Source organism: Anser anser, assembly GCF_964211835.1.
Source record: "Anser anser genome assembly, chromosome: 1".
Classification (NCBI taxonomy): Eukaryota; Metazoa; Chordata; class Aves; order Anseriformes; family Anatidae; genus Anser; species Anser anser.
The window spans coordinates 175,310,402-175,319,380 of NC_139720.1; the positions used below are offsets into that span (position 1 = coordinate 175,310,402).

At 33.4% G+C, this 8,979-nt stretch overlaps 1 long non-coding RNA gene across 1 annotated transcript; it reads left to right on the top strand.

Moving 5' to 3' along the window:
* Positions 1-4,711: 4,711 nt before the first annotated feature.
* Positions 4,712-8,614, top strand: LOC310885783. The gene is made up of 3 exons (XR_014574973.1): positions 4,712-4,791; positions 8,015-8,102; positions 8,479-8,614. It is a non-coding gene; the product is annotated as an uncharacterized lncRNA (long non-coding RNA).
* Positions 8,615-8,979: the final 365 nt, after the last annotated feature.

Below are 8,979 nucleotides of genomic sequence, written 5' to 3' on the forward strand. Positions count from 1 at the left end.
CTAAATGAAATCAGTACTGTCCTATTTTGATTAATCTTTTTTGCATTTATGAAATGTATTAATCTGAATAATGCTCACGTCCAAGCTAGACACCCTGGGAGATATTTATAGTCATTGGAGAGAAACAGATATTCTCAGGAAATAGTTCCATTAAATCCCACACCTGAAGTGAGGGCTTGTGATTCAAGATAAGGAAAAATATATTAGGATAGGATAAGTTGTGTCTACCGTTGATAAGGGAAGCTTCTGTAGCAAGAGCTACAGAAATGTATGAAGCTCTAGGTTATCACAAAGTGTCAGTTGTGTTGCATCTGGGCCTAACTGTGACCACACTCACAATATTTAGCTGTTAAGTCCCTGTGTGGGCCAGAAATTCCCTATCTAGTTATCTGAATACATGAGAAAATGAATCAATATGAAACAGTGGAGGGTCTGAGGCAATAACTGACTGAGTTCCTAACTGTTTGCACAATTAAATATTTGACTAATTTTTACAGGAGCTTTTCAGACTTTTGGGGTTACGTCCCTTGGCATCTCTGGCTGTACATGGACTAATCTATTTGCTTAACTGTTTCAATTAATATTTTATGTGGTGAATCTGGCCATTGCAGAGACTCGTAATTCTTACAGAGACATGTAGAATTGACTTCTATACAAATAAAAAACTCTTGTAAATAGTAGAAACTGTCCCTGAAGATACAAATATGATCATGTCTTTTGTAAGTAGTTAAGACAGGCAAAAAAAAAAAAAATATATATATATAAAAAAAAAAAAAAGTTTTGTATGCAATTTGAAATAATTTATAACAATGAATCATGAAATTGCTTGACTGGTCACAGAACCATGGACCCGGTATCAGAGTTCATGAGAACAGTGGTTTTGGGAGTCTCACCCGAACAGATGGAGTTGCTGTTTTACAGACCCTGGTCTGACATTCAGGCAGTGATCACCTAGCTCAAGAGATCTGACTTCCTACTCAAACATTATCCTATGTTAAGACTGCAAGTTTTAAGCATTGATTAGATGAATTCTGTGGCCACGGAAGATGCTATGGTCAGAGCCTATCAAGATCTCTACTTCAGTTCAAGATTCATGGAAGCAACAAAACATCCATTACACTGCCTAGAACAAAAGAAACTCTGGATGACCAGAAATTCTCTGAAGGATGTCTTTTCAAATACGCAGTCTTGGGTGTGACTCTTTGACACATATCAATACAGAAAGCCTAACTATTGTTATAAAAATGACTTCAATACTTCTTTCCTTTGAGGGAAGGTAACTACTATGTTTATGAGAGCTGAACTCCAAGTAACTGAGATTAGCCAACATATAATTTTGTTCAAGCCCTGTGTGTGCATTAGAAGATCACTGGTAGAATCCAAGGGCTGAACACAATTTATTCAGAGCACTATATCATAAGGACCTTTACCTTAGTGACTACAAATCTGGATTTCTCACTCTTTCTTGCAGCTAAATCAAGTGATGAAAATTTTAGAAGAATCCAAGTAAACATGCACATTTCAGAGCACACAGAATGGTTGACCTTTAAAAAGAAATGAGTTCTCAATCATAACAAAAAGGAGAGCTGGTGCCCTATATTATTTTGAATGATCATTAACAGTTCAAAAGGCACTTGCATATATCTCAAGAATAGAGCAGTGCAATAAAGAAAAATTGTTACTAAGAGTTTTTGTCTTATATGTCTCAGTAACCTTTGGAAACTGACCTTCCATATTAAGATTTGACCCACAATGTGTCTTTTATTTTAAAGAAAAGCAACTACTTCAGATAATGACTTTTGTTTGGTATTTTTTTGTAATATGATCTGTTCATGTCTTTATAGACTATGGGGCATTGCAAATGGCATAACGATTTGCTTGAAATTGTCATCAATATTTTGCTTATCCCAGCAGCAGATGGTTTCATGTGGAGATCATACCAGAGAAATTCAACAGAATGAAGCAATGAAAATAAGTTTATCCATAAGACATAATAATTAATAATTAATAATAATAATTAATAATTAATAATTAAATCTTAAAGGCATACTGATGGTATAAAATCTAGTAATATGCAAACTGTTCCGATTATTTGTTAAAGTGAATAAAAAGGCCTCAGACATTAAGTAGATATCATGCTGAGACAACAGCTTGTATTCGTGTTTAGAAAAAAAACAAAAACAAAACAAAAGCAAAAACACTAGTAATATGTGAAACAACATATCCAACGAATGATGTTAACTTTTAGTGTACATCTAAATTTTCTGTTCATGCCTAGATCAGCTATCATATATATGAGGGACTTTTTAGTACTTCCCTTCCTTTTTATCTTTTCACATTTCTGATTGAAAAAGAAACAGAAAAAAAAAATAGAACAAGGTACATATGATAAAAAAATATATATATGGGTAGATTATATCATGTTCTACCCAATATATGGGAAAAGAGAATAATATGGACAAAGAACACAACAGGTTGTAGAAATTTAGGAAAGCTGAGTTTACAGCAGCAATGATGGATGCATCCCCCTAAAATAGCACTAATTAAATATGATCTTAGTTGAAGGTCTTGTTAAATTAAGGGGCCAGTGTCACAGAAAAGGATCAAAAAATAAATATATCTAGAATGCTAAGCAGAGAGATACTTTAAGGCGTATCAGCACAGAGCTGCCTGGAACTATGCAACAGAGCAAAGTTAGAGAAAAGACTAGGAGAATCTTAAAGTCACATTCAAAAACATCCATGAGCAATGTAGAATGGGACCTGTTGCCCAAAACTTTCTCATAAAAAGTATAAAAATCTCATAAAAATGTCAACTAGAGACAGCAAGTGGGTTGTCTTTTGAATTGTTAGGAAAAACTTAGCATGTGAGAGAAAAATAATCATTCTTCTCAGATGATGGCTGTTTAAAACTGAATACCCCATAGCTTTAGGTGGTCTCCTAACAGCCATACTACAGATTATGACTCTACATAGCTTGAGGGTGTTACATGTCTTTATTGCTACATTTGTTCTACTGTGCTGTACAGAATTAAGATTTTTGTTTGTTTGTTTTCTGATCATTTTTTATAACTGGATGACATTCAGTGAGAACTGGTGAATCCTAGAACTCAAATACTACTTCCAGTGCTTTTTAAAATGCAGTTTATGTGATTAATTCCTTACAGAGAAAAAAAAAAAGTCCTTCAAGCTACATGAAGGAGGTTGGCCTTCACTGCTTCAGGTATTAGATATCAGTACATCTAATAGTCACTTTTCATTCTTGTGATTTTTTTTTTTTCTTTCTTTCTTTCCCATTACCCTGATTTTGTAATTCCTCTTTATATATGAACATTAAATTCTGGGATATTTGCATTTATGCATACAGTCAGTTAATTTTTTAAGTTTGGTAGTTAAGTAGCTGCTGAATGGTTTTCACCACCATACTGGCGTAATTGCATTGACAGGTCTTACATGAAAAACATCTTTTAGAAGATTTGATATTTTAAAACCTTGAGGGATTTAGGTCACACTCTTGCATTGATCCTACCTATCTGAAGCTACAGGCTTAATTCACTAAGGAATCTGGGACTAAGCCTCAAGACATAAGGATGTAATCTGTACCCCTCTCCTGGGCATTTAATGTTACCTCGTTTAATCACTATTATCAAATATTGTAAGTTTTTTGCATGTACCTTTAAGTTCCTGTTTTACCACTTAGGAACCTACAGATCTGCTTTAGAAAAAAAATAAAACATCTGACAAAATACATAAAAAAGTTAAGCTTTGCAGCGTACTGTTTTGGTTTTTTTTTGGTTTGTTTGCTTTTTATTTAGAAAATTTGTATGAGAACACCAGACACTAGTCCTGTGTATGAATGAGAAATTATTTTCATAAACAAATTTGAATGTATAAATAACAATTGAAGAAAAGAACTGCTGGTGTTTCTCAAGGGAGTCCATGGAAATGTCCCACAGGAAAATTAAAGAGTTCAGAATTTCCATTTTAAAAATATATCTAAATATTTAGAGATATGAAATCAAATCTCTAATTTTGAAACTCTGTAGTATCCTTTAATATTTAAAGACCCCAAACTCCTAACAAAATAAAAGTCTGAATGTCATAAAAAAAATAAAAATAATAATAAGAAAAAGCAGATGGAATTGGAACCATTGTTAATAATGTATTATGGAACACTATCCCAGTCTTCTTTCTATTATGAAGGTTTAACTAGTTTAATCCTCAAAATTCTAATGTACATTGTTTATAGTTGAGTATTCCTAAACTAGGTTAACTGTGAAATATTGAAATAAAGAAAATTATGTCTTGCTTGAATGGTGTTGTACAATAGATCTTGCTACAGTACTTTCTCACATTCAAATTATTTTTCCCTGTTCAGATAGTGAGACTGACTTATATATCGTTTTCCTTTTTCTTTTAAAGATTCCTGTAAACTAAATTTCCACTATATCTGCAAAACTACTAGAGTAAATTAAAAGTCAAATCCAGACTTTTAGGCAGATATCTCAATTATATGCACCTGTGCTGGATCAATTAGCTTACCTAATTCCTAGCAACAATAAATGGCCCACAAGTGTTCTCCATTAATTAAAATACTATCAGGCTTTTCCAAGTGCACTTCTGATGGATTCTGTCTACAGCAGCTTTGAGGGAAGCTATTTTTGATGGACCTCTGGGTGTTAATTTACCTTCTAAGTTCACTGTCCCTTCTGGCAAACCACTGCTGGATTTATTAATTTATCTTATGAAGGACAGCTTTTATTTTATGACCTACTATGAGGACTATATGTTGGTAAACAAAATTAAATATTATACTCTAATGTTTCTCATTTTAAATGAAAAGTTGTTGTTGTTGCTTCTGCTGTTTAATTTTGCTTGTAAACCCAAATTGGACCTCTCTTTAATGATTTTTTATATCAGTCTATGTAAAAAATAATTTATCTGCATAGATGTAGTGCATAGGCTGCTGTAGAATAGTAATTCTTTTAGGAGTTAGCAAAGCATGATTAAATCATACTTATGTGCTTGTGACCTTTCTAATACAATGATTTAAAAGAGTTTTGCAGATTAACTGCTTTATTCTGCACTTCCTGAAAGCTCTCTGCTTAAAAAGCACCCTGACCCTTCTCAATGATATCGTTTAATGATGTAATTCAAATTTTTTCAAAGGATCATTTTAAAAGCCATACTGCTAAGTATGGCTTTATAAATTATTTATAGAGAATTGCTGTGACGATATCTTGCATAGTGAGCTGCTGGTGTCTGTACCATGGAACTATCCATGGAAATTAAGTCAACAAAGTTTATTCTTTTCTTTTTCTTTTCCAGCTTCAGTATAAATTAATTTCAAACTTCAGTATACAGTAATGACCAAAATAGTTCTAGAATATTTTGAAGAAATATTTTTCATTGACTCACTGTGTTTCAAAGAGGTTGAAAAATCTTTTATTACTACCCTGCTTCTATTCCTAATTAACAATTCTAAAGTAGTCAGTAGTGCAATATGTAAAAGTATTTGGCAATTTTTTTTATTTTTTTTTTACATTATGTCAACACACATTGTTATGAAAAATTGAGTAGAATTATGGAAATAAATACGTAATAATAAGTACATTAAGAAAGTCAACTAAATATCAACAGAAACAATGAAATTGAAACATGACCTTTTTCATGATCCTGTTTCATTAAAACCCCAGAGATTTCAATCCAATGATGTTATTGGCAGCAAGGGGAAATTCACTATGAGCATCTTGCACAGAGTCCTTCTGAAATCCCTCCATATCTGTTGCCATGCCAACAAAAATACTCTTCCTGGACAAGATGTTTTCTTTAATTTTCTATTCCCACAAAAATAGTTTCACAGCTTTGTTGCTGTAAATATTAGAGAGAAAAAAAAAAAAACACTAAACAACAACAAAAAAACTAATACATTCTAAATGGAATTTCCAGGTCATTAGAATGAAGGAAGAAAGACCTAGGATTAGAAGCTCATACTCACTTTCTGTAATCTTTTAGTTTCCAAATATAGTGCTATTTCTACGTGTTTTTTTATCTATGTATACGAAAAAAATACATAAGGTGACACTCCCCTTTTTGTGACATTTGAAGAAAGCAATTTACATGTAGTGTTCTGTTTGTTTGTTTTTAATGAACCATAATTCTTGGAGTGTATTTGTGTGTAAATGACACAATCTGAGAATGCTGCCCGAAGCAAATGTTTTAGGCATATACAAACCCTCCCAAGGCTGATTTGCTAGCCACCTATATCCAATTTAAGTTCTACTGGAAACACAAATGATGTGGAATAGCATTTTATTGCCTGGTCCAAGAGACATACCCGGCACTAACCAATTGAAATATTTTTATCTTAAAATGCAACCAGAGTACAAAGGTGGCTAGAATTATAGCCACCAATAATAAATAAAGGTTTCCATTCTTCTAGCATAACAAGCCAGAAGAGTGCATATCAAGGAACAAGTAATAATTTTCAGGACTGGAAGAGCAGGTCCTAGTCTTTTTTTTTTTTTTTCCTGCTGAAGAATTTAAGAGTAACTATACTTTTAACTGAAAATACAAATAAACCTACATAAAAGGAATAGGAGTTAAAAAATATCTAGTATCATATATAAGAAAGGTATGAAAGCAATTTAATTTTTAAAGCTGTTCTAATATTCCCTTCAAGTACATGAAATGCAAATTTAATATCTGTTTATTTCTTACACTGACAATCATTTGCTTTTTCTTCACTGACCTTTTTACTCAAATTTTAGAACTGAATGAGAAATAAGGAAGAATAGAATCATGCTTTTTTTCTATATTGTTAAATCTCTAAAATCAGCAGTTTCCTTACCGGTTATTAAATCTCATAGCAAGAATCCTAATAAGATAGTTTCAGGAAGAACAAAAGAGGTGTGATAATAACATTTCACATGGTAAACCAGAACATTATCATTTGCCTAATGCAAAGCACTGATCAAGTAAACAATTAAAAAAAAAAAAAAAAGATCTAGACTGTAAAGAGGAGTCTATTGAATTATGTGAATTTGTGTTTCCTTATGTATGTTTTGCAGCAAAATGTATCATCTTGCATCAAAATTTGCTCCAGTTTCTATCCTGCCCGTGCATATGTACCACAATAGAATTGATTTCATTTTAAAATATGCATCCTAAAACCATTTTTTTCTTAAATAATTAAGCTATTAACCCCCTCGCCTAATCTATTTCATGAGAGTAAATTTGTAAAATATATTCCCAGTTCACAGCAGTGAAGACTCTCTGCAGATGGCTGAGAGAACATACTTGACACTGCCAATATTTACAAGGAAAACAAAGCCAAAATATCAGTCCAATAAATGCTCAGCAGACTGGGGAATTGTATGTAGACCTGCCTGCCACAACAAAAAATAAAAATAAAATTGAGAAATTTCAGGTATTGTGAAATCTTAAATGGACTTGGAATAATCATAAAAGCTTGTGTATAGATTTACCTGTGAATAGGAGTTTTCTGAATAAATCAAGACAAGAAAAATTGAATTTGTCTGAAACTTATTGCAATGATATTCTACAACCTCTTTTATCACTTACAAAGTATTAAGTGTTGTGGTAGTTCAACACTGATAGGCAGCTAAGCTCCACCATACTGCTCTCCCACTCCTTCTCCTCAAAATAAAAGAACAGGGGGAGAAAATATGATGGGAAAAAAACCTTCATGGTTTGAGGTAAAGACAGTGAGATCACTGGTCACTCACCGATTACCATCATAGGCAAAACAGATTCAGAATAAGGGTATTAATGTTATTTATAGTATTTTTATTAGTAATAGGAATATTGCTAACAGACTAGAGCAGTGAGAAACTAAAAGCAAACATAAAGCACCCAATTCTCCTCCACACAATTCTACCTCTCCCCAGAGCTGTACAGGGGAATAGGGGTTATATAATGGGTCCAAAATGCTTCCATCCCACTCCTTCCTCCTCACTCTCTTCCCCTGCTCCACCATGGGGTTCTTCCCACAGGATGCAGTCCTTCAAGACCTGATCCTGCATGGACTTCCCACAGACTGCTTTTCTTCATGAACTTCTCCGATATTGGTCATACTGTGAGGTGTGTTGTGTTAAAGGGGACTTACAAGAGTCGAGTGTTTGCCTGTTTCCGAGCCCTGTTAATGACTTTCACTGAGACAGTTTCAGAAAGTCAAATCTATTTAATAAAGAGACACATATAACAGATTCGGAATTGCCATTGATAAACATGCTTACTGCATTAACAATGTATGATAATAGTGTTAACAAAATATTATCCCTGGTATTCCTCACCAAAGGGTGAAGGCGCAGAGCATAACAAGAAGGTGACCCTGTCTTGGTGGAAGAGTATGGGCACACACTCTTCTAGGTTTCTAATTTCTTCTTCCCCACCACCCCCTCCTCAGCTCTTATTTTTTTCCTCACTCTGATTTTATCTTCTCCTTTTCCTTTCTTAGATATGCTGTTACAGTGGTGCCACCAGTATCACTCCTTGGTTCACCGTTGGCCAGTAGTGAATTCCTCTTGGAGCTGTATAAAACAAGCTTTTCTTTAACATTCACCAGCTTCTGGACTCCTCTAACACACCACCCTTTCAGACACCTGCTACCAAAACTTTGCCAGATAAACCAAATACAAGTACTAACAGAAAACAAGTTTAGTAGACTTGTCTTAGACTTACTTGTCTTAGATGATTTTATGTTTTATTTTGTTCTAATTTTTCTCTATTCTAATTGAACTCTTGAAGAAAACTAGAAAAAGGTATACCATGCCTACTACAAAACAGACAGTACAACATAAGATGATCAGATAAGGGGTTATTTTATGAATAACATATTTACATATAACTGTCCTATTTATCTCTAAACAATCTTTTAATTTTGTCTATGTGGAGTTCATTAGCTCGTTTACAGTACAAGTTAACACTGACAATTTTATTCAATAGCTTGGCTTCCTGT